This window comes from Piliocolobus tephrosceles, chromosome 10 (genome assembly GCF_002776525.5).
Source record: "Piliocolobus tephrosceles isolate RC106 chromosome 10, ASM277652v3, whole genome shotgun sequence".
Taxonomy (NCBI): Eukaryota; Metazoa; Chordata; class Mammalia; order Primates; family Cercopithecidae; genus Piliocolobus; species Piliocolobus tephrosceles.
The window spans coordinates 27,821,415-27,846,735 of record NC_045443.1 but is presented as its reverse complement, the minus strand read 5'-3'; the positions used below and the strand labels follow the sequence as shown (position 1 = coordinate 27,846,735).

At 39.1% G+C, this 25,321-nt stretch overlaps 1 protein-coding gene across 3 annotated transcripts in view; it reads right to left on the bottom strand.

Moving 5' to 3' along the window:
- LOC111540608 (liprin-beta-1) overlaps positions 1–25,321 on the bottom strand; it is a 170,723-nt gene that overhangs the window by 104,535 nt on the left and 40,867 nt on the right. For all 3 annotated transcript variants that reach the window (XM_023209019.1, XM_023209020.1, XM_023209018.1), the window contains exon 2: positions 10,927–11,014. The gene's annotated coding sequence lies outside the window, so the exon portion shown is untranslated. The remainder of the gene's footprint in view (positions 1–10,926; positions 11,015–25,321) is intronic.

Sequence of the window (25,321 nt, the reverse complement as noted above, 5' to 3'; positions counted from 1 at the left end):
GCCACAAGAACAGTGTCTAAAATCCTCCTACAAAACAAAAGAAAAATGAAGCAAGTTATAAACGATTTCCTAGAGAGTGCTAAAGTCTTTACACCAACAATAAAGAAAATTTTGAAGAACAGTTAATTGCTTCAAAAATATGTCTCCTCATTCTACATTGCAAGTGGGGGAACTTATATAGCATACAGGACAATCTCCAATTTCAAGATGGATGGGCGGGTTTTATATTGCAATGCCTGGAGTCAATCTTTTCCTGCCACCTACTAATATCTCAAACAAATAGAACAACGCTGTGCTTTCAGAAGTGAAATAAGATCTTCATCAGATAACACTCACTGAGTGAGCCAGTCATGAGTAGAATGAGTAAAAAGCCTCAGGATAAATTCCCCCAAAGGGTTATTAGTCTAGATCAAGAAGTACCAAGACAAAACAATTTCCGCTTTATTCCACCTTTCAAAGGAATTCCATGGTTTTAATGACCATTTGATTTCAATATAACATGCTTTATAAGGAACTACTTCTAAGGCATTTTCAAATGGTATAATATACACCATAGCTTTTCAGATTGTGGCATTGAAAGAAAATTCATTTCATTACTATTAAATTCTCTCAGTCCAAAAGAAAACCAAAATAGCAATTTATTTAGTTTTTCCTCGCCTGTATCAATAAAGATTAATTTAAGTACAAATCTCTAAAAGAAAGAGCTCTCACCCTAGGGTAGAGGTTTCCCGCAAACCCACTCAGAAAGGAAAAGAAAACCCTTCAAACATGTTCATAGTTCATGTGTGTTTGGATAGTTGTTTTCAAGTTTCACTTTCATCGATCCTTCTGTCACGCATCTTTGGGGCCAAGATTTTCCTCAAGCAGGGGATGGGGATAGAAAGAAGAATTTTTCTTCAGTAAAATCACTTTAGAAATCAAGTTAGTACCATATTGCAACCAACAACTTAATAATTGATTCATATAAGGATCAAAAATAGATGCTAAAACCATTGAGTGAATCACTGTCAGGGAAAAAACATGCACATGGTCTCTTAAGATTACTCCACAGGTGCCTTCTTAGTTATCAAGAGGATTAGGCACCTTTACAATGGAGAGGTCTGGTCAACACCAACTTAGCCAAGTGATTAAACTTAACCTAGCTAATATCATACACCTTCTGAAGAGAAGCAATGTACACTTGCTAGCAATGTTTAATTTGAATCTAATTATGAGGACACCAACAGTTAGATGAATCTAGACTATAGGATATTTTACCAGACAACTGTCTTTGACTTTTAAAACATGTTAACATAATGAAACACAAAAAAGACAGGGAGACAAGACAGTTCATAAAAGAGATGAAGGAAACATGACAACCAATTGCTATTTGTGATTTTTGATGGACTCTTTGATCAAAACCAAAAGCAAAACAAAAAATATAGTAAAGGATATTTTGGTTTTGAACATGGACTAGGTTCTTAGGAAATTTAGGCTGAAATATTTAAGGGTAGAAGTGTCATGATATCTGCAACTTACTTTCAAAGAGTCCAGGGAAAAAAAAGAGAGAAAACAAAGATAGGGAAAATATAAAGAAAAACACTAGTAAGTAAGTAGTACAGATCTCTATTAAAGTGTTACATCTGCTACACTTGTATGACAGTAATATCTTTTTTTTTTTTGAGATGGAGTCTCGCTCTGTCCCCCAGGCTGGCGCCTCTCGAGTTCACGCCATTCTCCTGCCTCAGTCTCCTGAGTAGCTGGAACTACAGGCGCCCGCCACCAAGCCCGGCTAATTTTATTTCGTAGTTTTAGTTGAGACAGGGTTTCACCGTGTTAGCCAGGATGGTCTTGATCTCCTGACCTCGTGATCCACCCACCTTGGCCTCCCAAAGTGCTGGGATTACAGGCGTGAACCACTGCACCTGGCCGACAGTAATATCTTCTGATATTATATATATTTAAAACATTAAAACATTTACTCTAAACAAAACCTAGGTATTAATTTGATTTCTCAAGTGATCTAAACTGGGCAATTCTTTAATCTGGATTTCTTCATTCATCCTGGTACCTGCCTTTGGGTTCACAGCTGGCTGCAAAGAATTTTCAGTCTCATAGATTGGTAAATATTCATCCTTCAAGTCCTAACCATAAAAAGGCAAATTGGTTCAGTTGAAAGCAGACTAGCATCTAGGTATTTTTCCAGAAGATATAAGATTTCAGGAGTTTATCTAGCTTTTGCTGAGATTAAAAAGAATAATTTTTGCCAAATGGGGAGATAGGTCCTCTGCCCTTTGAAATTTGTGCAAGTTTCAAAGCCTGAATATCTGATGTCTACCTTCAAAATACCGTCTTTTAAATTTTCTGTTTCTCACAAATCAAGAACAGCCTGACACTGATAATACTAATAATTTCTTCAAATTGTTTGGACATTTTCTTTTATTTTGAGCAGTGACAGATTGTTCTGCTTCTTCCTACCTAACAAAAAGAACAGGCATAGTCACTATATAATGTACTGTGCATTCTGGGGGATTTCTGAGAGTGAAAGAGGGTGCTCTTATAGTCTTTTTTTTTTTTCTTGAGACAGAGTCTCACTCTGTTGCCCAGGCTGGGGCACAGTGGCACGATCTTTGCTCACTGCAACCTCCGCCTCCTGGGTTCAAGTGATTCTCATGCCTCAGTGTCCCAAGTAGCTGGGACTATAGCATACACAATCACACAGGCTAACTCTTATAGTTTCAGCAGAGACAGGGTTTCACCATGCCGGCCAGGCTGGTCGGGAACTCCTGGCCTCAAGTAATCTGCCCACCTTGGCCTCCCAAAGTGCTGGGATTACAGGCATGAGCTACCATGCCTGGCCTATACAGTCTTTATGAACATTTTTAAGCATGTATCTCTTATATGATTAAAGCCATAGATTCTCTCTTAAACTAATGCACATATTCATATATACTGACTGCTTTGCAAATAATTTAAAAAGTTCAAAGACTCTCCGAATCTTATTCTTCAATCCCAGGTTAAAAACCCAAGTTCTTAAGTCTGACTTCCTGGCTTCAATTCCCAGTCCACCACTTATTTGCTGTGGATCCTGGGGAAGTTACTTAACTTCTCTGTGCTGTTTCCTCATCTACAAACTGCCATACTAATAGTATTAGCCTCAAAGGGCTATGGTAAGGATTAGTACCTGGCACATAACGAGTGCTTACAAATTTTACCTGCTGCTGTCACACGATTCCTCTGTTTTAGTATCTGCTATTGCTCCTAATGACTACAGAATAAAGTTCAAGCAAACTACCATTAAATCTCCCTATAATTGGATCCTGAGGCAATTTTCTAGTCTTATTTCACAATACTCCCCCCCTGCCCCTCACACTCCAGAACCTTTATGTTACTTGCTCCTTGTACCTTCATGCTCCAGTGCTTTTGCCTATGCTGTTAACTCTTCTTGCCCTAATGTGCTACTTCTCCAGTCTACCCTGCTGCCCCTCCACTCCCAAATGGGCATTCAAGACCCAGGTTATATTGAAGCTCCTCCATAGAACAGAGCAGGTTGGAATTAACCTCACTCTTCCTTATGCCACCACAGCACTTCGCTTTTACCTGTAGTTAGTGTACATTTTATCCAGACTTACAAAAATGTGCACTTATCTCTTTCCCTCCCACTAGACAAAAGCCCCTATGTTCTGCTTATCTTTGCATGCTCCAAAGCCCCTGGCCCAGTTTCTTGTACACACTACCTCCATGATAAATAATTCGTAAAATGAACAGTTCATCTGCAGGAAATAATTTAGACAGATAATATCTGAAATTGAATGTCATTTCCTTTCAGAAAGCCTAACTAGCTTCTACTTTAATTAACTCTCGTCCCTGGATATTTATATGAGGGGGGTGCAGGGAGACACAGCACACAGCACAGCGTAGATGTTTCCTGAGTGGCAAAGCTCAGTTTTATATAATAGACAAAGCTAGTTAACAAAAGAATATCCATATCTTTCTACTCCTCTGAGTACAGACTTATAGTACAAAGTGACTTACAAAGTCACCTCTGTTTTAAATTTAAAAAGTTTTTTAAAGCCATTGCATTTCTAAGTATTCCAGATATTTAAATTCATTCATTCATTCAAATCCATTTAATGAACATTAACGTGCTAGGGGCTGTGCATAAAAATGAGCATGATACATAACCTCTGTGTCACATGATTTCCTTTCACAGTCAGACACTACTGTTTCCGCCCGTTGATGCACATTTATGCAAGTTAATTTAAGGATCACAGTGGGCAGGAAATGATATATCTAGGCTAAAACGATGCATGAGACTCCTAAGGTGCCCTACAGTGGGCCATCAGGCATCACTAAGAATTCTCCCTGCTCTTTCATTCATTTATTTAGGATTCATTCACTTGCTGAGATGCCCCTAGGTGCTGGCCATTATTACCTTTCACGCCAAGGACATGGGGATACATGATGCCGTTCCCTTTTTCTAAATGTTCAAAGCCTGGCAGCACAGCTAATTATCATTTGTTCAACAACAAATGATAATTTTCTACATGAACCACACAGTGGGACTGAGAAAGTTTCCTATCACAATAATTGGGATTACTTTGCTTCTGTTATGCAGTTGACACATGCGAATTGGCCCACTTGCTAAAATTTGTTTGCAACCACCACATTAGTACCTTCACACTCATTCACGGACACCTGCAAAGGAGCGAGAATTCCGAGTCACCCTCGCAGAGTTCCCAGCTCAGGTTGAACAAGGCAATGCTCCACTTTCCTGCATCAGTTCAGCCCTCCTGCCATAAAGTGTCCTTTTCATGGTCTGTTCTGTGCCACATTTTTCACATTGTTCACATGTTTGTGCTTGTCATCAATCGTTGTGCTGTTTAAAATGGCTCCACGCGCAGTGTGGAAGGGCTGCCTGGTGCTCCTGAGGCAATGAGGCCGTGCCTCAAGGATGAAACCAGTGTGTGAGGTCAGCTTCCTTCAGGCCTGAGTTACAAAGCTGTTGGGTGTGTGTCAGTGTTAATGACTCAACAACATATGTGAAAACGGTGTCTATGTCTAAACAGAAACACACATACAACAAGGTTCTGTATTGATCAGTTGGCAAAAACGCTGTGGTCAAAGGCTCGCAGGAACCTGCCTCTGCACTTCCCCGAGGAAAAGTATTTGGTCATTCAGTGCTCACAATCACGTCAGAGCACAACTACCGCAAAAAACAAGAATCAACTGATTTTATCAGGTAAAGAGTGCAAAAACCCAGCCATACACTCTGAGTTCTTTCAGTTTACCTTCTGAGAATTCAGTGGGGCCACAAAGTGAGGAAACAAAAGTCACCCTCTGGATAGAGGCACTTGGTGTTTTCTGTCCTATTCTGTCCCCATGGAATTACCCACAGTCTTGCAAAGAAGAGATTGCTGTTCTGCTGGCTAACAAGAGGAGAAAAGAGGTCCACAGGCCAGGGGGACTGTGAGTAAATGTAAATGGATTTTTCCTGGGTGTTGCTCTTTTCGCTTATGAGAATTCTAATGCTTTAAGATCTGCTACTCTTATTTCCTGCTTGATACTTGGCTTTCAACTATCCCAACCACACAGTAGGCCCAATCTTATTGAAAGGCCCGTGTGCGACCTCAGGTAAGACCAATGTAGACCACGAAGAATCAAAAATCCCACTCTTCTAAGCAAACAATGCATTCTTTAATTTATAAAAATTTATCAAAAATAAGACAATTTAAACCTCACCAAATCATCCAAAACTTTTGAAAATGCCTCAGAATTCACATTTCTCTTGGTAGAAATGTGACCTCCTCAAGCAGGAAAACAACTTCCGGACATCAATGTATTGGAAGCTAGCTTCTCTGTTCCAGGAATGCCATGCTTACAACCAGAAGCATCTAACAGAGCGTTCCATCCTGTGTCTTCTTAACTCTTCCCCAAGGTTGAGATAATGTTTATTTGTTGAACAAAGCAGTCATCCAAGAGCAGATTTGTTGAAAAGCTTCCTAGCAAGTTGAGAGGCCAAAGCAAAGAGGAAGAACAGCTAATCAGAAATCAAGAGCAAGAAAAGTTAGATCCAAAATAGAGTACAAAATGCCCAGAATAGCCCAGAAAGACAGCTGATGACCTTTTCCTCGAAAATATCTTAATATCACAGTATCAAATAGCCTAACTATGTCAAGCCTAACTATGTCACATAACTACTACTATAACAATAAAGGAATTAGGTAAAAAACAAACAATAAGCAAGAAAAGCTGATGGAACAATAACAATTTGTGTTCTGAACCACAGATGAAAACACAGAAGACAATTAACTGTTGTATTGTACTTAGGATTCCACCACTGGTAAAGGATTACACCTCAGCTCAAGGTAATAGTCACAAGAAACTCTCGGGGCTATTTCCATCTGAAAGCTGCTATAATTTCTACAGAGAGAGCACACGTCATCTTCTGCCTATGGACTAAATGGATCCTGCTACAGTGGCTGTAAATTGCACATCCCTAATTTAAGTCTCCTATCGGCTGAAGCAGCTCTGGGCTGTGATTTGACCAGAAGACTAGAATAGCTACAGTACAGAAGCAATGCAGACCACACCCAGGGGACTCAATCTCGTTTCTTTGATTATGATGCACACAGCCTTGAGCTACTGCTAAATAATAGATTTAAGAACTATTGAGATCCCTTCCCCAACTTCTCTACTCCCAAAACAATGGGAAACCATAGCTCACTGAAACAATGGAGTCAGAACCCAGGTTTCCCCAACGTATCATACATTAAACCACACATCCACTAAATAAGAGTAAAAATTGTCTTGGACCCTCTTCCCCCTTCTTAAAAAACTGTTGGGGCTATATATCTAAAAGGCATCACAGATACTTGAGCCTCCTAATTAAATGTATAAATGCATGGAGACTTGAGAGAAAAAACACCACTTGTTCAGTTATAGAGCCAGCATGTATGTACACACATCCACACGCCACTTATTTGATCGTTTGCTAAATGTGCAAACTCTTCCTCTGTCTACAGTCACACGCTAGCATATCTGTCTCATAGAAGAAAAAAAAAAATCAAAGTCATTGGCTGCCAATTTCCTCAGAGGTGAGGAGAAAGCAAAGCAACTGAGAATGAAAAGACTGTTATGGCTTTGACAAGATGAGCAAATAGCTTCTAACAGCCCACAAACTACACACACACACACACACACACACACACACACACACACACACAAAGCATCTGCTTGAAGGGAGAGTTCTAAAAGCCCAACTAAATCTCTATCTGATGGTAAAAGTGAGCCTAGATATTTGGTAGGAAAAGGAGAGAGCACTAAAGAAAAAAAATGGAAAGGAAAACATTTTGTGAGTTCCATGATGAAAACAAGATCATTTACATATTGTCCAAGTTATCATGAACCAATTAAGCACAAAACAAACATGTGACACAATTCTAAATAAGACTGCCATCCCCAAGCAGTATTTTTATAATTTTTAGTACAAATTGCATAAAATAAGATTTAGTTCACAAAAGACGGTCAGGAGATAGAAAACCCCACTCCCCACATAACAATGAAAGTGATAAAGACTGCAAAAAGGGTACAGAGAAAATGGTGCAAAGGATAAATCCATAGTAGATGCTTTTCTTTGGGGATAACATTATCTCAGTGGCTACAAATTGACTACTTACAAACTACTACACTACAGGGTGGAGTGATGATACAGGCAGGCATGAGTGAACAGCTAACCCTACTGCCCCACAACCTTCCTTGGCCTAATGCAGAGAAGACAGAGATGAAGCTGGACAAGGGGCTCCCACCTCATTCTTGTACCTGGGTCCATTCATCCTCAAAAATGGTATAACAAGACAGCATTCACCACTATCATGCATGAACTCAAGGACCACTGGCACAGAGGAGAGACTAGGGTGTTGCTTGCACTCTTAGGCAAATGAAATTTCATATATTTGCCAGTTCCCAGAACACCTAAGACTGAAAGTACAGGAGCAGTGGCTCATATTTGTAATCTCAGCACTGTGGGACACCAAGGTGGAAAGATCACTTGGAGCCAGGAGTTCAAGACCAGCCTTGGCAATAAAACAAGACTCTGTCTCCATAAAAAAATTAAAAACTAGCCGGGCATGGTGGCACATGCCTGTAGTCCCAGCTACTCAGGAGACTGAGGTGGGAGGATCACTTGAGCCCAGGAGCTCAAGGCTGCAGTGAGCAAGGATCGCACCACTGCACTCCAGCCTGGGCGATAAACTGAGACCCTGTCTCTTTAAAACAAAACAAAAAAAAAAGTATAATATATACAATTACAAATTTCCTTTGTGCAAAATGACCCTACTTTCTTATAAATCTCAGCTCCGCTGGTCTCTTTTTGAACAAGGAAACCAGTTCCGAAAACCAAGAGTGTCTTCACTGACTCACCCTGGGGAGGGACGTGCCAAGGACACATGGACAAATATTTCCTTTCATCCTTCCTCTGAGTTTCAGTGTAAGGTGAGGCAAGTAGAAAAATCTTTTTTGTTAGTATTCACTACACTGAAATTAAAAATCGAAGTCTCATATTTTTTAAAAGTGATCTGAAAACTCTCATAAAGTATCAGATACAAATGGGTAATCTTAGTAACAAGAATGAGAAATATGATGACTATCATTTTTAGTGCTAGGTCTATGGGCCCTGAAGCATACTACTAACACTACTGTAGTCAATTGTTACAGCAAAATTTGGGGGCATCTTAGGAGTGGACATTTTACCATCCCCATTTTACAGATGTGGACGCTGACCCAAAAAGGTCATAAGACAAGAAAGTGGTGGAATTGTGCTCTGCTCACCACATGCTCACATCCTGTATTTGTTTGGGAAAATACATTTTTTCCTAGTTCTATACTTTTAAGTTCATTCTTGACTCAAGATTCATACTTTTAGGGACTGGTTTTTCAAAACTTCCTTCAAACAAGTTAGGCTTAATGAATTTGTTCAGAAAATTCTTTGAGAGCTCCTTCTGAGCTCAGGCCTGCCTCCATTTTTCTTTCTCTATTCGTCTCCCTAGACACGTCGGGTCTGGTAAGCTGAGTCTTCCCTGGGGCTCTTACTTTTCCAGGTTCTTGATCTGATTGGTAAGATATCCTGACAGTTTCTATGGGAATCCAGACACATCTCTCTTCTGGATCTATTTCTTCTTCCCCTACATAGTCCCTTTCTGTACCATGCAACTGAGACCCTTCTCTGCCAGGACAATAAGCCCCACCACACCACTCACATATCAGAGAGGGCTTCCACCTGGCCACACCCCACAAGAGTAATCTACAAAAACATCTTCCTGTTGAGTAAGCAGTTTGGAACATCACATTGAAGCAGACAAATCACTTGGCTACCTAAAGTTCAACATCATTCCGAAGTGCCACGAATTAAAATTACTTTAGTCCCTGAACAAACAAAATAGAATCATCACCAAAAGATATGCACAACACATTCATAGGAGCACTATTAGTAATATGCCCAAACAAGAGACTATCTAAATGTCCAGCAACCGTAAAATAGATATACAATTGAATAGCATTAGAGCAAAGAGAATGCAAAAAATATTGTATATAATATTGTAGATTTCACAAACATAATAAGCAAAACAAGGTAGATTCAAAACAAGGTAGCAAAACAAAAGAATATTCACTGTATGATTATATTCATAAAGACAAACTAAACAAAGGTATCACAAGGCAGGATATTGGTTGCTCCTGGAGCATGAGGTGGGGAGGGCTCTGGGGTGCTGGTAATTTTCTATTAATCAAGGTGCTGACTGAAGAAGTGTGTCCACTTTGTAGCAACTATTCCATCAAGCTATCCACTTAGCGATGTGTGCACTTTCCTCCATGCATAAGGTCCCTCAGCAAAGAGCTGACTCAGACAGACCCTTGAGAGCATCTGGTCCATGCCCTTTGGATGGCATAAGATCAACTGTTTCCCATGGACATTAGGTAGCTCATGGACACAGAGGAAATTCATGAAAGGACTGGAACTGGACATCAGATCTCTTAGCTCCCCACACAGGTACCAAAGCTGTGTGACAGGATGTTTCTCTAACTTCCTTCCTTTCTGTGACTGCAGCCAAGGTTTAAAAGGAAGAGAATCACATTCCAATATGAATACGATCCAGGAGGTTCCAATCTCTTACTGACATCCATGCCAGGAAAACCATCTAAACATGCTTTAGGATGTGGCAAATCAGAGAAAGTCAGACAGTTCACATTCACTGGCTAGGTGACCGTCAGCACGCTCCTTACCTCTCTCGTATCCTCATCCAGATCACTGAAGTGTTAACTCCTACCCTGCAAGAGTGCCATGAGGATAAGGTAATAAGTAGTGTCAGGGTAATGCCTGGTACATGGCAAGCATTCAGAAACACTATTTGTAGAATGAATATGGAATCAAATTAATCAAATGCTTGTCACTTGGTAGAAGCTCAATAAATAGTAGTTATTATTAATGAGCAAGAGAAATAGGGAGGAAGTGGGTAAATATGTTTGTGAGAAACCAACACCTCATATTCTATGCCTACTGGGTCATTAATGTGTCAACTAGCAATTCTCCCTGGTGTAGATAAGGTAGTGAAATGGTCTGTGAGGTGGAGAGTGATGAAGGACTCGAGAAGAGGGCTGTGCTTTTTATTTTATGTGCTACCAGGTCTGTTTTCCTTCTCGGTGCCAGATGAAGATTTGCTCATTGCCTGCCACATTATGTCTAAATCCTACAGCCACCTATGTTACTCGTGCTACTCTTAGAATTCACAGGTTTTAAAAGGGGGAGTGGATACAAACACTCCTAGACTTAATTAGTAGACTCACTAGAGTCAAGTAACTTTACTCCTGGAAAAACATTCACACACACTGAGAGGTAATTTTAGGCTTTAGAGAGGTCTGAAATGAACCATGGCCAGAAGTGAGTTCACTTACGTTTTTAAAAAGCAGGTTTAATGCTGATTTATTTCAGTTCTTCAAATCTTGGATGTACTTAGCAAACTGATCCACACGTTCTTGTATACTGAAAAGAAACAAATACAAAAACGACAAGTGAAAATTTTAGCACATCAGAAAAAATAAAAGTGACAAATGGCTGATTATATAAAGAACATTAAACTAGATAACATGAGTAAAATTAAAAACAACAATACATGTGTTAAGGACTTCCTTCCATCCATCCTTTCTCTCCTATCCTCCTTCTGCCTTCGTCCCCGTCCAGCACTCCACCCTTCTCTCCCTTCCTTCCTCAGTTACTGGACAACCTCAAATATTCCCTGATGACTAATTTTTCCGCTGAAGCCACCATCATTAATTTTTATAGCACAAAGTAGTAGTAGCACATGGTAGGTACTCTATAAATGTTTGTTGAGTAAATGAATGAACCATGGTTTTGCAATATTTTGTCGTTAAGGTAAAAAAATAGGAAATGCCCACAATTTATTATTTTGTTGTCCAACAGGAACAAGTTGTATAAAATATGTAGAAATACATACATTATTTTTCAGACTTGCATTTCTGATTCTCTTATCTCTTGAATAACTCATACTTAGGGGAAAATTCCCATTAGTATATATGGGCACATATATCCTCACCATGATACAGTAATAAAATATATTTTGGTACTAAAAGAATATTTAAGAACAGTGGAAGTTCCTTTTGAGATGCCATCTCTTCAAATACCTCAGAACTATCTGCATCCAAAGGAGAAAGCAAGGTGTCTCCCAGTTAAATACAAGAGATATTGCCACACGTGTTTTACAAATGCATACAGAGTCAGGGCCTGTCCCAGACAAAATTATGACGTACGGATGTGGCTGTTTCCTTCCTTCTATCTGTCCTTTTGAGGATTCATTAACCCCAGATGTTTAATCAAGCAGGGAAGCAAAAGGATCAGCTCCAAGGTTGCAACAACTTAATGGATATCCTTCATGAGGACATTTTTTATTTAAAAAAAAAAAAAAAAAAAGCTTCAGAAAAGGCAGGTGCTTAACAGTGAAATAAAATGCATTACTGACTATGGAATTTCAGGAATGAATGGGGGTGTGGATTTTCATCGTGGAACTTCTCAACACCCCATCAAATCACATCAGGTAAGTATCTGACGTTCTACTTTCTCCTACAGCTGGTTTCATATATGGCCCATATATACACACTAATCCCAGCAAATTTTAAGTAATTTATGATATATACATAGGTAAGCTCAAGTTTAAGACTAGGCTGTGCTCTGAAAGTAAACAGTCATGTTAATGAGCAGTTTTCAAAGTGAGCTCCTAGGAATCCCACCCTCAGGTGCTTCTGAGAGCAGAGGCAGAGGTGAGTGGATGTGCAGCCTTGTGCGGTGCGATTTCACTTTCATGTTTCATACTTAGACCCAAGATTTAGTTGGGGAAGTGGTTCCTCCAGCTGCTTATGAAAGAGCTGAAACAGTCAATGGAAGCAAGTAACAATTAGATTAAAAGCTAGTGCAGAAAACCCCGGTCAGTCCACAACACAGCTAATCTAACACCAAAATCCAACCACCACCTGTCATAGGGCCTTTATGGTAAAATGCAAGTCCCAGCCTCAGTCCCAGGGCAGAGGTCAGCTCGGGTCTGAGCAGACAGGACCTGGGCCTTCTCTTCTTTCCTACTCAGCCCCCTCATCTCCTGCCCTGGAACATCATGAGCAGAAGCAAGGGCACCTACACTTCCATGAGGACTGATCAACAGTAAGACGGCAAGATTAGGGTGCAGTAGGGGGCTGCAGATGTTCACAACATGGTGAAGCAGGGGTCTCCAGAAGAGAACAAGACACAGCGGGTTTCTGCAAGTTAGTCACTTCCCAGGCCCTGCCCTGATCCACACCAGCCTCCTTGCTGGGAATTCCATGAGCAAGGTTTACATGCTTCACCTGGATTAGGGCTCTTGGCTAGGAATGAGAAAGGAGAAAATTAATAGAAGAGTTTAAAAAGAAGAAGAAGAAGAAGAAGAAGAAAAAAAAAAAACCTATGTTCTATAAAATCCAATTCAAAACAATATGTAAAATGAAAAAAGCGGTGGTGGCGGTGTGGGGAGGGGGGCAGGCGAAGATGGGAAGATGGGAGGATTATGAGAAAATAAGCATTGCCTGAATGTGCTCCAGAGAAATTCACATTAACTAACAGGCATTGAATATATTCAATCCCTTCCTCAGCACAGAGCTCTGATTATTTGGCCTAACCAGGACTGAATACACAAAAACATTTATAAACATGAACCATTATATTTTTCGAGTTTTCATCATAGGACTGGTTTAAGTAAGTCAAAGATGTTCTTTGTTCTACAGTTTTGATTGAATGCAAAGAGACTTCAGTCATTTCCTCAGAAACAGACTTAAGCTATAAATACTAACTAACCAACATAGCCACTCGCAAAAAGGCTCAATGACAAGTTTAATTTGAAAACAAGAACACATTATCAAACTGAAAAGTAAGGCATAAAAAAATCCAAACCCATGCAAACAACATTCCTAGAAGAAAAACCCTTAGTGAAACAACAAGCATACTTACAAACAGCTTTTTATTTGACTCACAAACCTATCCCATACATAGAGAAGAAAAAAAAGAAACCAGTCTATATTTGGGTCCATTTAATCAAACAAACTCTTAACATCCTGCCCACAACCTCAGGTCTCAAATTCTAAGATAATTCTCCAACCATTAAATAAGTGATTTCTATGGATCTCTTTGAGATAAAAAACACATTTGTTACTATTGTTTATTTTCTAAATCCCTTTGCTATCCTAAAGTATGACCATCATGAGACTAATATGTTAAACAATCATTAAAAAGCAAAGTTTGTTTATTATAATACATAATGCCATATTTCAGCCTTCAAAATGAAATGGAATCTGTAGTCTCCTTTCAGATATGACTTAAGTGAATAAAGCAAGGGTCTGTAAGAAGGCCAAATGTGGGTCTGCCACCTGTTTTTGTAAATGAAATTTTATTGGAACACAGCCACACCCATACATTTACATTTTGCCTGTGGTTGACTTTTCCAAGACACAATGACAGAGTTGAGCAGTAGCAACAGAGATCGTAAGATCCACAAGTATAAAATGTTTATATCTTCCCTTTTAAGAAAAGATTTGCTGACCTCTGGTCTAAAAAACCAGCTACTTCAGTAGACTGTCTTAAAATAAGAAATGCTAATCCTGGTGTAGTCATGTTGCCGGATAACTACCTAAGTCACTTAATCACTTAACCTTTACCTGCTTTAATTTTTTTCATTTATGATACACTAATTGCAATATTTATTGGGAACGTATATACCAGGCAATATTTTAAGAGCTTTACTCTTAGTAAATAAACAACAAATTTGTTCGTTTCATTCTGACAAAAATCCTAGGAAAGAAGTAAATTATTTCCATCTTCTAAATGAGATAATCGAGGCACAGGAGTTAAATAACTTGCCCAAGGTTAAGTAGTGGAGAAATCAGGACCAGAACCCAGGCAGACCAGCTCCAGAGCTCATTTGTTAATCTTTATGCTACATTGATAATACTTTCCATTTTATGAATTATACAAAATAAAATCTCAAAAGATCTGTTAGTTAGGTTAGGTCAATCCAGTAAAACATACCTCTGCACAATTTAGGTTAAGATACCTAAAATAAGACTATACATGGACTTCCATGGACTTCTAATACCCATCTAAGATTAGAGCCAATCTTGGGGTACTGGGAATATAAAAGCCTATCATATTCTTTTTTTAATCATAAGTAATCAAAGAATCAAGCTAACTGACCAATATCTATCTTTTCTTTGGTAAGTAAGGCCTCTCCAGGAGGTTCAGGCCTTTCAGAAAAGCTTCAGGAGGAAGACTTAGCAGAGAGACTCTAAATCTTCCAAGTTTGCTCCCATCTAGTCTTACCCCCAAGTTTCCATCTGAGGAAACGTTGAGTAAGCGTCAACAGAAATTACGGAAAGATTGTTCTCAAAGCCTGGCAAAAAGAGCTCTATGCAGGCACAACTATCACATGGTCAGGAAGATATCCCCTTGCTGAATCACCCCCACCACTTCCTGAAGTTCGCTGGGATTTTGGGAGGAAATATGTCACCTAAGTGTGACTCAGTGCCCTTCTGTACTGAAATATAGGTTTATAAGATTCCAAATAAATAGAGAGAAAATATAGCACTAAATTACTCATCACCAATTCACGTGCACAGACGGTCTTAACCATTTCACTGTTGTTTTGGGCTTTTTTTTTTTTTTTTTTCAGGAGACAGGGTCTCACCTTGTCATCCAGGCTGGAGTGCAGTGGTACAATCAGAACTCACTACAGCCTCGAAAGTCTGGGCTCCAGCAATCCTCTTGCTTCAGTCTCCTGAGTAGCTAGGAATATAGGTGTGCCAGCTTGACTAGTTTATTATTTTATTTTTTTTGTACTGATGAGGTCTCACTTTGTAACCCAGGCTGGTTTCTAACTCCTGGTTTCAAGTAGTCCTTCCACCTCAGCCTCCCAAAATGCTGGGATTACAGGCATGGGCCACTGCACCCAGCCTTTAACTTTCTTTTTAATTACACTAGTCTCCAGTTGGTTTTCAATGTCTACAGAGTAAAGTCTAGATCCTTGAGTTTGACATTAAATACCTTCCACATCTTGCCTTTCCGACTTTTCCAACCTCATCTCCTTCTATTTTTGGTCTTCACGCCTCCAGGATGGCTGGCTTTTTCTTCAGTATATCGTATCTACTCCTGTTTCTGAGGCCATACTCATTCTGTACCCTTTGTTAAAGACCCTATTTTCTCCTCTACTGCCAACATGAAAACCTCTACTAGCAACACGCTCAAAACCATATTTGTGGCTCAATACACATTATGTCCCTAAGTAGTCTTCCTTTCCTCTCACTGCCAACACCCGGTACTATTTCCACCACCCATTAATTCGGGTATTTAATCACATATTAATGTTCACTGTTTAAATATTCCAAAAGTCTGTTTTGCTTTCTCAATAAGACATTGTTCCTCAAATAACAGATTCTTTCAAATAGAGCTTGGCATTTTCAAATTGTAGATGAAGAGTCCCTGACAAGTAGAGCTAACTTAGCTGAGAAGCAAATTCCAATCACAAGCTTGGGCTGTGTTAGTTACATGGAGCCCAGCCAACCAATAAACATCTGTATTCCAAGAAAGCTTTGTTTTCTGACTATCTAGTAACTCTCATGAGCAAACTTCAAACTTATTTCTTTGTGGGATTGTTAGAAAAAAGCCAGCAGTCAGTCCTAGCAATCAAAGTGAAGATCAAGTGGTATAAGGAAGTGATAGCCTTTAGCCAATAAAATAAATAGACATTAAAGAGATGAAGAAATTACATGTTATGGTATATCTGCAAATCTGAGGATGGATGAGGGCTTGGGATTCATCTCTCATGCTTTAAAAGGTTTAGTGTGCAGTTTTTTTCTGTGTTCCCACAGTACTAAGCACTGTGCTGTAAATATTAGCTCAATGAATAATCTGATACCCCCATGTCCCAAAGTCCTCAGTGAACCCATTTTCCATGCCAAAATAAAAGTCAGTGTAGTCAATTTCCCTCGAGGTTCCAAAATTTTAGTATTTGTAATATCTACTGACATATTACATCAAACAAGGCCCACATGTTTTTAAATTAACATGTTGCTTTGCAATCATATTTGAAGTGTTTAGTAATGGCTTGCTTTCTTTGCCAATACTGCCAAATTATTTTTATTTTCCACAGTAAGATCATAATTCAAAGATTCTGAGCAGTTGTAGAATTCAAAAGTTGTCATTCTTTGAAAATTTTGACTGAATTGACTGAAATGATTAAAGTCTGCCATAAAGTTTTATATAAAACTAAACATATGTACAGTAACATGCTATATGAGACTGTACTGGCAGCCTAGTGAAGCAAAGAACATGGTTCAGCTTCCTGGTATAAAAACTATATACCGATTTATCTTTGCGGCAAATATTTTAAAACTTTATTTTATATGAGAATAATATGGACTGAAGTGCAAAATTTACATAACAATATATTAAAACTATATTAAAATATGAATTATAGTGTAAAATTACATAACAATATATTTAAACAGTGGATTTCAATTCAGTTAGGGGCAAGAACTTTAGAGTAGATGTTCCCATTATTTGTACACTTCTTGAAGCATCAGGGTAGAAATCAGAGATTGCGGATTATAGTCAGTCATCATGTCCTCAGAGAAAAAAAGCATTCTATAAATGTCCTGAAATATGTTCTATCCTTTTTGAAAATGTGCAAGAAATGACTGCACCACTCTCAAAATTCAGGCATCCATATCCAAGAAATCCTGTAAAATCAAGTACTTCCACTCAATCACTAACCAATATGTTACTGCAAATATCACTCAAAAAATATGAAGTCAAACCACTGAGATCCCACAAGCATTGTGAAAGGCCATTCTGAACTAATGTGAAATTTGTATAGTGATTGAATAAAAGCAATGACTTCAGCCCACTGGAATATAACACTTTATCATGTCAGTAGAACTGCAGGAACTAACATACCCCAGTGAGGTCATCATAGGTCTGAAAAGTGGGTTGGCCCATTATGAACTCTATCATTACTGACCCCACAAGAACAGCAGAGACTCTTTCCCATAAAATGTCCCACATGGAATAGGCACATTTTCATTGTCAGATTACAACCATGATCTCTGCATCATGTGTGTTTAAGGAAAAAAATAAAATGGATTGGTGGGTTCATCTCCTCCCACATTTTCCTTCTCATTTTACCACAGACCAGATTGATAGCTGCTTTTTTGGTTGGTAAACTGGCAATTGACAACGCTCATCAAAAGCCCTAAAAATATAATGGCCTTTGGCCTCTCATTCTACATGTATTAGACTTACAAGAAAAACATGGAAAAATGAGCAAAGATAAATATATACTCTTTTCACAAGAATGTTACAATATTTACAATTAAAAAAATGGAAACAGTCTAAATGTCTGCACACTGAGGTACATCCATCAGAATATTAAGCAGAACCAGTTACAGGAGTGGTTACCAGTAATTCATGACATAGAAGGACACTCATGATATACTAAAGGATCTGCTTTTTCATAAATACACACACACATAAAAGTCAGGAAAGATAACCATCTATGGCTTTCAACACTTTCTTCTTCCCCTTCGTCACGGATCCCAGAGCAGTCTACTACCAGTAACATCTTTAATTAGAGAGAGATGTGGGAGGGGAGATGAAAGGAGAGGTACACGCACATTTTTTCAAAACCTCTCCCACCCCTAGTCAGTGGGTCTTGTGTCTACCTCGGAGGTATGCTATCATATGACACCATGTTGACAGTGGTTGTTACTGTGTGGCAGGATTTCAGATTAATGTGATTTAATTTTTCATTTTGCTTATCTGTATTTCATAATTTTATTATAAACAATAGGTATTGTTTTTGTCAAAGGAAGCAAGCAAGATGACTTAGAGGGTAGAATTTGAAATAAATCAGCCTGACTTTTAATACCCCACGGCCACAACTTTTAGCTATATGATTTGTCAAGTTACTTAGCCTATCTAAGCCTCAAGTTTTCTCATCCAACAAACAGGCAGAATAGGATGCAGCTATTTTATTATTAGAGAAGCTAACAGAACTGCATATTTGATAAAGGAATGATTACTATATAGTATGTAAAATACAACTTCATTTAAGTGTATATATTTTAAGAAAAAAATTGAAATCCTAGTCTTATTAGAAAAAAAAATAAGTATATGGGGAAAACTTCATCTGCAATGGTAATCAAAAATGCATATTAAACAGCCATGAGTTACCATTTTACATATACCAAAACACACACAAAATCCGAACACTCACTGTGGCGATGTTGTAGAAAAATTGCTGGTCATTCATTGTTAGTGGCACTGTATTTAATACAAAACCTTTAGGAAAGCATTAATGCATGATATGTAGTAAGAGTCACTAATTACATCCAAATGAATTTGTCTTAAGGAAATAATCTGCAAAAAGCAGAAAAAAATTATATACACAAAGGTGTTCATTACAGAACTCTAAATAACAATGAGTAATTGGAAATATCTGAATATCCAATATTAGAGAGATGGTAAATGGTTTAATTAATTTGGGGAAGTCAAAGCAATAAAATTAAGAAATTATCAAGGCTATAATGCTAAAGACCATGGAGAACAGGATCTAAAATACCTATACTTGGAAACTGTATAAAATGTAGATACGGCAGGATACGGTGGCTCGCACCTGCAATCCCAGCACTTTGGGAGGCCAAGGCGGGTGGATCATGAGGTCAGGAGTTTGAGACCAGCCTGGCCAACATGGTGAAACCCTGTCTTTACTAAAAAATACAAAAAAGTAGCGGGACGTGGTAGCCGGCACCTGTAATCCCAGTTACTCGGGAGGCTGAGGCAGGAGAATTGCTTGAACCTGGGAGGCAGAGGCTGCAGTTAGCCGAGATTGCGCCACTGCACTCCAGCCTGGGCAACAGGACAAGACTCTGTCTCAAAAACAAAACAAAACAAAAGTGTAGATATATGCACAGGAATGATTGAGGTGAGTAGGAACATGTGGGAATGAGGAGGGGAGAGTTCTTGACAGAAGGCCAGTAGGCAGGAAAGCAGAGGGGTGAATCAAAGAGTGCCTTCAGCAGTCAGACCAGAAGGCATAGTCAGCCATCCTAACTATTTCTGTTGTATGAAAGATAATATGAGACTTCTACTTTGTAGGTGTGTTTACAAAATTGAATATATCCGTGCAATAATGTGTGTATTATTTATAATAAATACACATACTGAAGGAGATGCTCACAAGTTTGATGACAACAGTACTCTGATGAAAAAGGTTCACAGCCCAGTGCAGAAGGCTTTAAAGCGGGAGAAAAATCAACATCAAATTAGAATTTCAAAAGATCGTTCTGGAGACCACATCAGAGGATGAATTTGGAGGCAGGGGATGCAATTATGGTATCAGGGCCATGAACTAGCAGTGAGAACGCAGGGAAGAGGAAAACTGAGAAAAGCATTTAGGGGATTCAATTGGGGCACGAAGGGGCAGACATCACTAATGACTCTACGACTCTGGTTTCTGACTTTTTTCTCTCTGGGAACAGAGAATTCAGAAGACGTAAAATAAAGTGGCGAGGGGTGCATAATTAAATTTTTATCACATTTGAGTTCCAAAAGCCTATGGAACCTCTTGGTGAATACATATACAATGTAGTTGGAAAAACAAGTCCGGAAGGTTTACTAAAGAGCCCTGGGTTCATTCATGGCTGAACTTCATCCATTTAAAAGTGGTCAGCAACAAGATGGGTTTTTGGTAAGTGCACTGGGAGAGAACACAGGTCATGGAAGCAAAGCCATTAAATAATTTTAGGAAGGAAGGGTCTAAAAGACGGGAGAAGTCCAGGAGAGGATGGAAGGAGAAGGCTAGCTAGGGAAGCCGGCTCTGTTAAGTGACCCACCACACCCACAAGCCCTCAGTGATGTGAGAACATCCTGGCATCATTATTGACTTCCAAAGCAAAATAAGGCCCCTCCACTTCCACCCCTCATCCTTACACAGTTGGAAGCTGAATGAGATGGGCTTCGTGAAGAAAGATGTAACACTGGCATTCTTAACTTCTACAGAAATCAGTAATTAAGTACACTATCCTAAGCTTAATTTATCAAGACATTCTAGAAAAAGAACATTCTCCCCTGCAAACTGATTTTAAATAGTCAACCAATACAAACTAGAATACAGCAGTACTTTTTGAGATTAAGAACAAAATCTCCCTAATGACCCAGAAAACATGAAAAAAATAACTTCTAAGACTACTGTGGCTACATTTGCCTAACTGCCTGACCAGCATTAATGACAATTTCTCTTTCTTGTGAGATTCCATGACGCTTCTTCATGACATCATCAAGGAATGCAGCTTTTTGAGGCCACTATGGGTCCATGCCATGTCCTCTCTTAAGACGAATAGGAGTTAGATTAAAGGCAAATTTTATACTTTTCCCATTGCCCTTAAAAATTAAAAAGTCTGGCTGGGCACTGTGGTAAGAACCTGCAATCCCACCTAGTTGGGAGGCTGAGGCAGGAGGATTGCTTGAGCCTAGGAGTTTGAGGCCAGCCTGGGCAACATAGCAATACCCCATCTCTTAAATTGTTTCAAGTCCAGAATGTCTCCATAATGATATGGGATAGAAACTTACCTTGGGTTTCAGTCAGTGTCCTGACAATATCTACTTGATCTGAATGCTGAGCCAGGATTAAACTTCATTGAGACTAAACAACCTTTCCAGACTTTAAAATACCTTAAGTATTTAAAGTTTTAAAACAATTTATTGTTTAAGTTGGATTTACCGGTTTATTTTTTTTTTCCTGAAACTTTCATTATGGAAAATGTGAAAGATGTACCAACATAAGTAGATTAATACAATGAAGTGCCAAGTACCCATGACCAGCTTCAACAATCACCACCCATGCCAATCTGGCTCCATCAATCCTCCCACCACCCATACTCCCATATTATCTTGCAGCAAATCCAAGAAATCCTATCATTTCTTCCATGAATATTTTAGTACGTATGTCTAAAAGGTAATTGTAAGACTATTATCATATCCCCCAAATTAGCAATAATTCCTGTTGTTAGGGAGAGGAATTTCTATGCCAGCATCACCCCATTTCTAGTCAGTGATCACATTCCCAATTATTTTATAAAAGTTGTATCTAAAAACCATTTGTTTAAATTGAGGTTTCATCAGGACCCACCACTGTGGTTGGTTGATAGATCTTTAAATAATGTTTCAATCTACAGGTTCGTTCTTCATCTTTTTTCTTTTTCCTTCCAACTTATTCATTGAAGAAACTGAGTTATTGGGACTGTAGAGTATCCCATGGTCTGAATTGTATTTGCAGGTACAATTTAACACATTCCAGTTCACCTTTAAAATTCAGGTAGGTTAATTTTTCCTTATTGATATTCTGCCTTTTATTGCTATAAATTAGAACGGAACAAAACTAGTATGCTTTCCTCTTCTGCTAACACTGAGTAATATGGAAGACAAACTGAGGGACAATGTGCAAAGGTGCCACAAAATTGTCTTTGGGGCAGGAACAGACTTGCTATAAAGTAGTATATAGATCCTAGGAACAGGGGTAGGAAACAGATGTTCCAGACTGATCCTTTCTTTCACCCCTCAACTCTCTTTTCCGGTACAGAGTGGTTACTAGGATGGACTCTGGGATTTGGCTGAAGCCCAGCTCCACTACTCGCTGATTGTGTGGCCTTAAACAAGCTGACTTAACTTCTCTGTGCTTCAGGGTCCTTATCTATAAAATGGAGATTCCATAATTCCCACTTATTGTGTAAGAATTGAGTGATGTAATTCACATAGAGAGCTTGGCAAACAATAAGCCCTCACCCACTCCCCAAAAAGTCCTCATTATTATCCATTTTTAGTAGTTGTTATCCATAATTAAAAGTTAAAATCTCCTCCTCAAAACTAAAGCTTAACTTTGAGGAACTACCTCTTTTCTTCACCCCTGCCCCCCATCACTATTCTAAATGGGGTTTTATCCTAAAGGATTTTGATTCACTTGAGTTTTTACCAATTTCTGTCTAGAACAGTACTTCTGAAGAAAACCCATCTCTGCTATGTGATAATATATCTTCCCTATTTTGCAAACAGCAGGTGGAGTCAGCTGTCCTGGAATACAATCACAGAGTTAATCTTCTGTGGAAGAAGCATTCAAGTGAGAGACGAAGTTTTTTCTTTGATATCATGGGCCAAACCTAGCATGTAGCAAAAAAACCTTCCTAAGTTCTAATCTGCAGGGCTTGGTGGTGGCAGTATCAGAGGTATCCTACGGTCTTAGGTTTTAATTATTAATAATGTGAAAGTTATTTAAAAAATGTATTTGATACCTACCACTGGGCTACATGCTGTAGGGGACCCAAAAAACATAATAATAAGGTAAAGTCTCTTTCTGGGGAAAAAAAAAATCATGATACATTAGGAGAGGCACATTAATGACCTATAATGTAATCTAACATAATATGGTATGGCTGTCACATGAGATGCGCAGACGAAATACTAGGAAAAACCAGAAAAAAAAAAAAAACTTATAATTAAGGGTAGTTATGGGGGCTATTCAAGAAGGAAAAGTGAGTAAGATGGAGAAATAACATGGTTAGGATGTAGCAAGATGAGCTGGTGAAAACAGATGGCAAAGCAGTGTTCAGAGAGGAAAATTCGGGTTAGTACAATCACAGGATCCAGGGAATGAGAGAGCTTCAGAGAAGTCGTGAAGACAAATGATTGTAGGGGTTAAAAGAAGGAGTGAAGAAGTAAGAGCAATGAACATAGACCCCTTCACTGTTTATAAACTCAGTATGAAAGAATGAAGAAAAGACGGGACACCAGGACACAGGCAAGCGCGCGGAAGGAGGAGTCATTAGCTATGTGCTTAGGAAGGGGGATGTCCTGAATGTTTTTATGCAGATAAAAGGTAGAGAGACAACAACTGGACGTGTGAGACAGGAAGGAAAAGAATTGACCCTGGAGACAAAGAAATGCTGGCAAATGGATATAGAGAAATATGATGAGGTGAAAAAAGAAAGAGAAGCCCTAGAATCAAGACAACTAGCTGCCAGATGTGTTTTGTTCTAGTCCACACAGTATTTCCAAAAATGTGACTTCAACATGTAGAGATTTCACTAGAAAACCAGGTATTTGATTTTTCTAGAGAATACAGAAGATGGAGCAATACTGAGCCCAGCTTGCCCCAGACTCCAATCAGTGCTGCCCCTCCTTGGGCACGGCCAGCATCCTGCAAGTCTACAACAGCTCCTGCCTGACATCCCTTTCATTTCAATAATTTCAATGGCCCCTGTTGACATCTGAATTGTGTCCCCTGACCCAGATCCTCTCAATAAAATAAAGTGGTAACGTCATCCTTAGAGATTGAGTGGAGACTGCAGACTGGGACTTAAAAACTGTGTAAAAACATAATAAGAGCTATTGAAGGAAATGGGTTGGGAAGTCAACAGGAGATGAAGAATCAAAGGACTGCCTTCTATTAATTAGTCTGCTGAAGAGACAGTAGTGATTCATCATTTCGCTTAGCAGTGCCCTACAGCCTGGAAGCAGTGATCACAAGGCAGTCATGGCACAAGACAGGAAGACAAAGGGTTCTGAGGGCTACCAGGGATCTCGGTGAGGTGACTGGCCAGCACCTGGCCTAGAAGGGGAGTCAAAGGGGCTGGTGGCCCGGGACAATAAGAGGGGACGTCATAAGAACAAAGAGCAGATTAGGAAGAGGGAGGCAGAGAGGTGGGAGAGACCTGGAAAGCAAGATGAGAAAGTATTCCCTGGAATTCTTCTGGCAGGAACTTGAAAATATTATCTGTATAAAAATATTAGCTGACAGACACACATCAAAGGCCAGAGGGAAGATGAATTTGGAGTCTGTTGGAGAAAAGTGAAAGCACGTATAATTAGCACAAGAGAGAAAAGTTAGTCATACAAAAATTTACCTTTAAGGTACCTTCATCTCCCTGCCGTTCAACTTCCAGAAATCAACTAGAAAAGAGTTTTCTTTAAAGAACAACAACAACAACAGTAAAAACAAGACCAGACTTGGTAAATCATAATGAAAAGGGCTCAGAGAATTTTATTTCTGTGAAAGGAGCTATGTGAATGTTTAGGAAGACCATTTCTAAACTACACACTTGACTCCCTTTCAAATATCCTTACATACAATTTTGGAGATAAAAAGTACACTCATTCTATCTTCTTATATGCAAAGGACTGTATACATTATCTCAAGTTTTGAAGAAGAAAGAACAAAAGTTCAAACTTCAGTAATTTCTCACTGTCTCACAGATCGAATGCATGTAAAAAGGGAAGCATTGGCCAGGGATGGTGGCTCACACCTGTAATCCCAGCACTTTGGGAGGCCAAGGTGGGCGGATCACAAGGCCAGGAGTTCAAGACCAGCCTGGTCAATATGGTGAAACTCTGTCTCTACTAAAAATATAAAAATTAGACAGTCGTGGTGGCACATGCCTATAGTCCCAGGCTACTCAGGAGGCTGAGGCAGGAGAATCACTTGAACCCGAGAGGTGGAGTTTGCAGTGAGCCGAGATCGCGCCATTGCACTCCAGCCTGGGTGACAAAGCGAGACTCTGTCTCAAAAAAGAAAAAAAAAAAAAGGGAAGTGTTTATGGCTGGCTTGCCCAGTGCTGAGTCTCTGGGGTCTGAATATTCCTTAAGTCCCTTTATGTTAAAAACAAAAACAACAACCACCAAAAAAAAAAAAAAAAAAAAAAAAAAAAAAAAAAA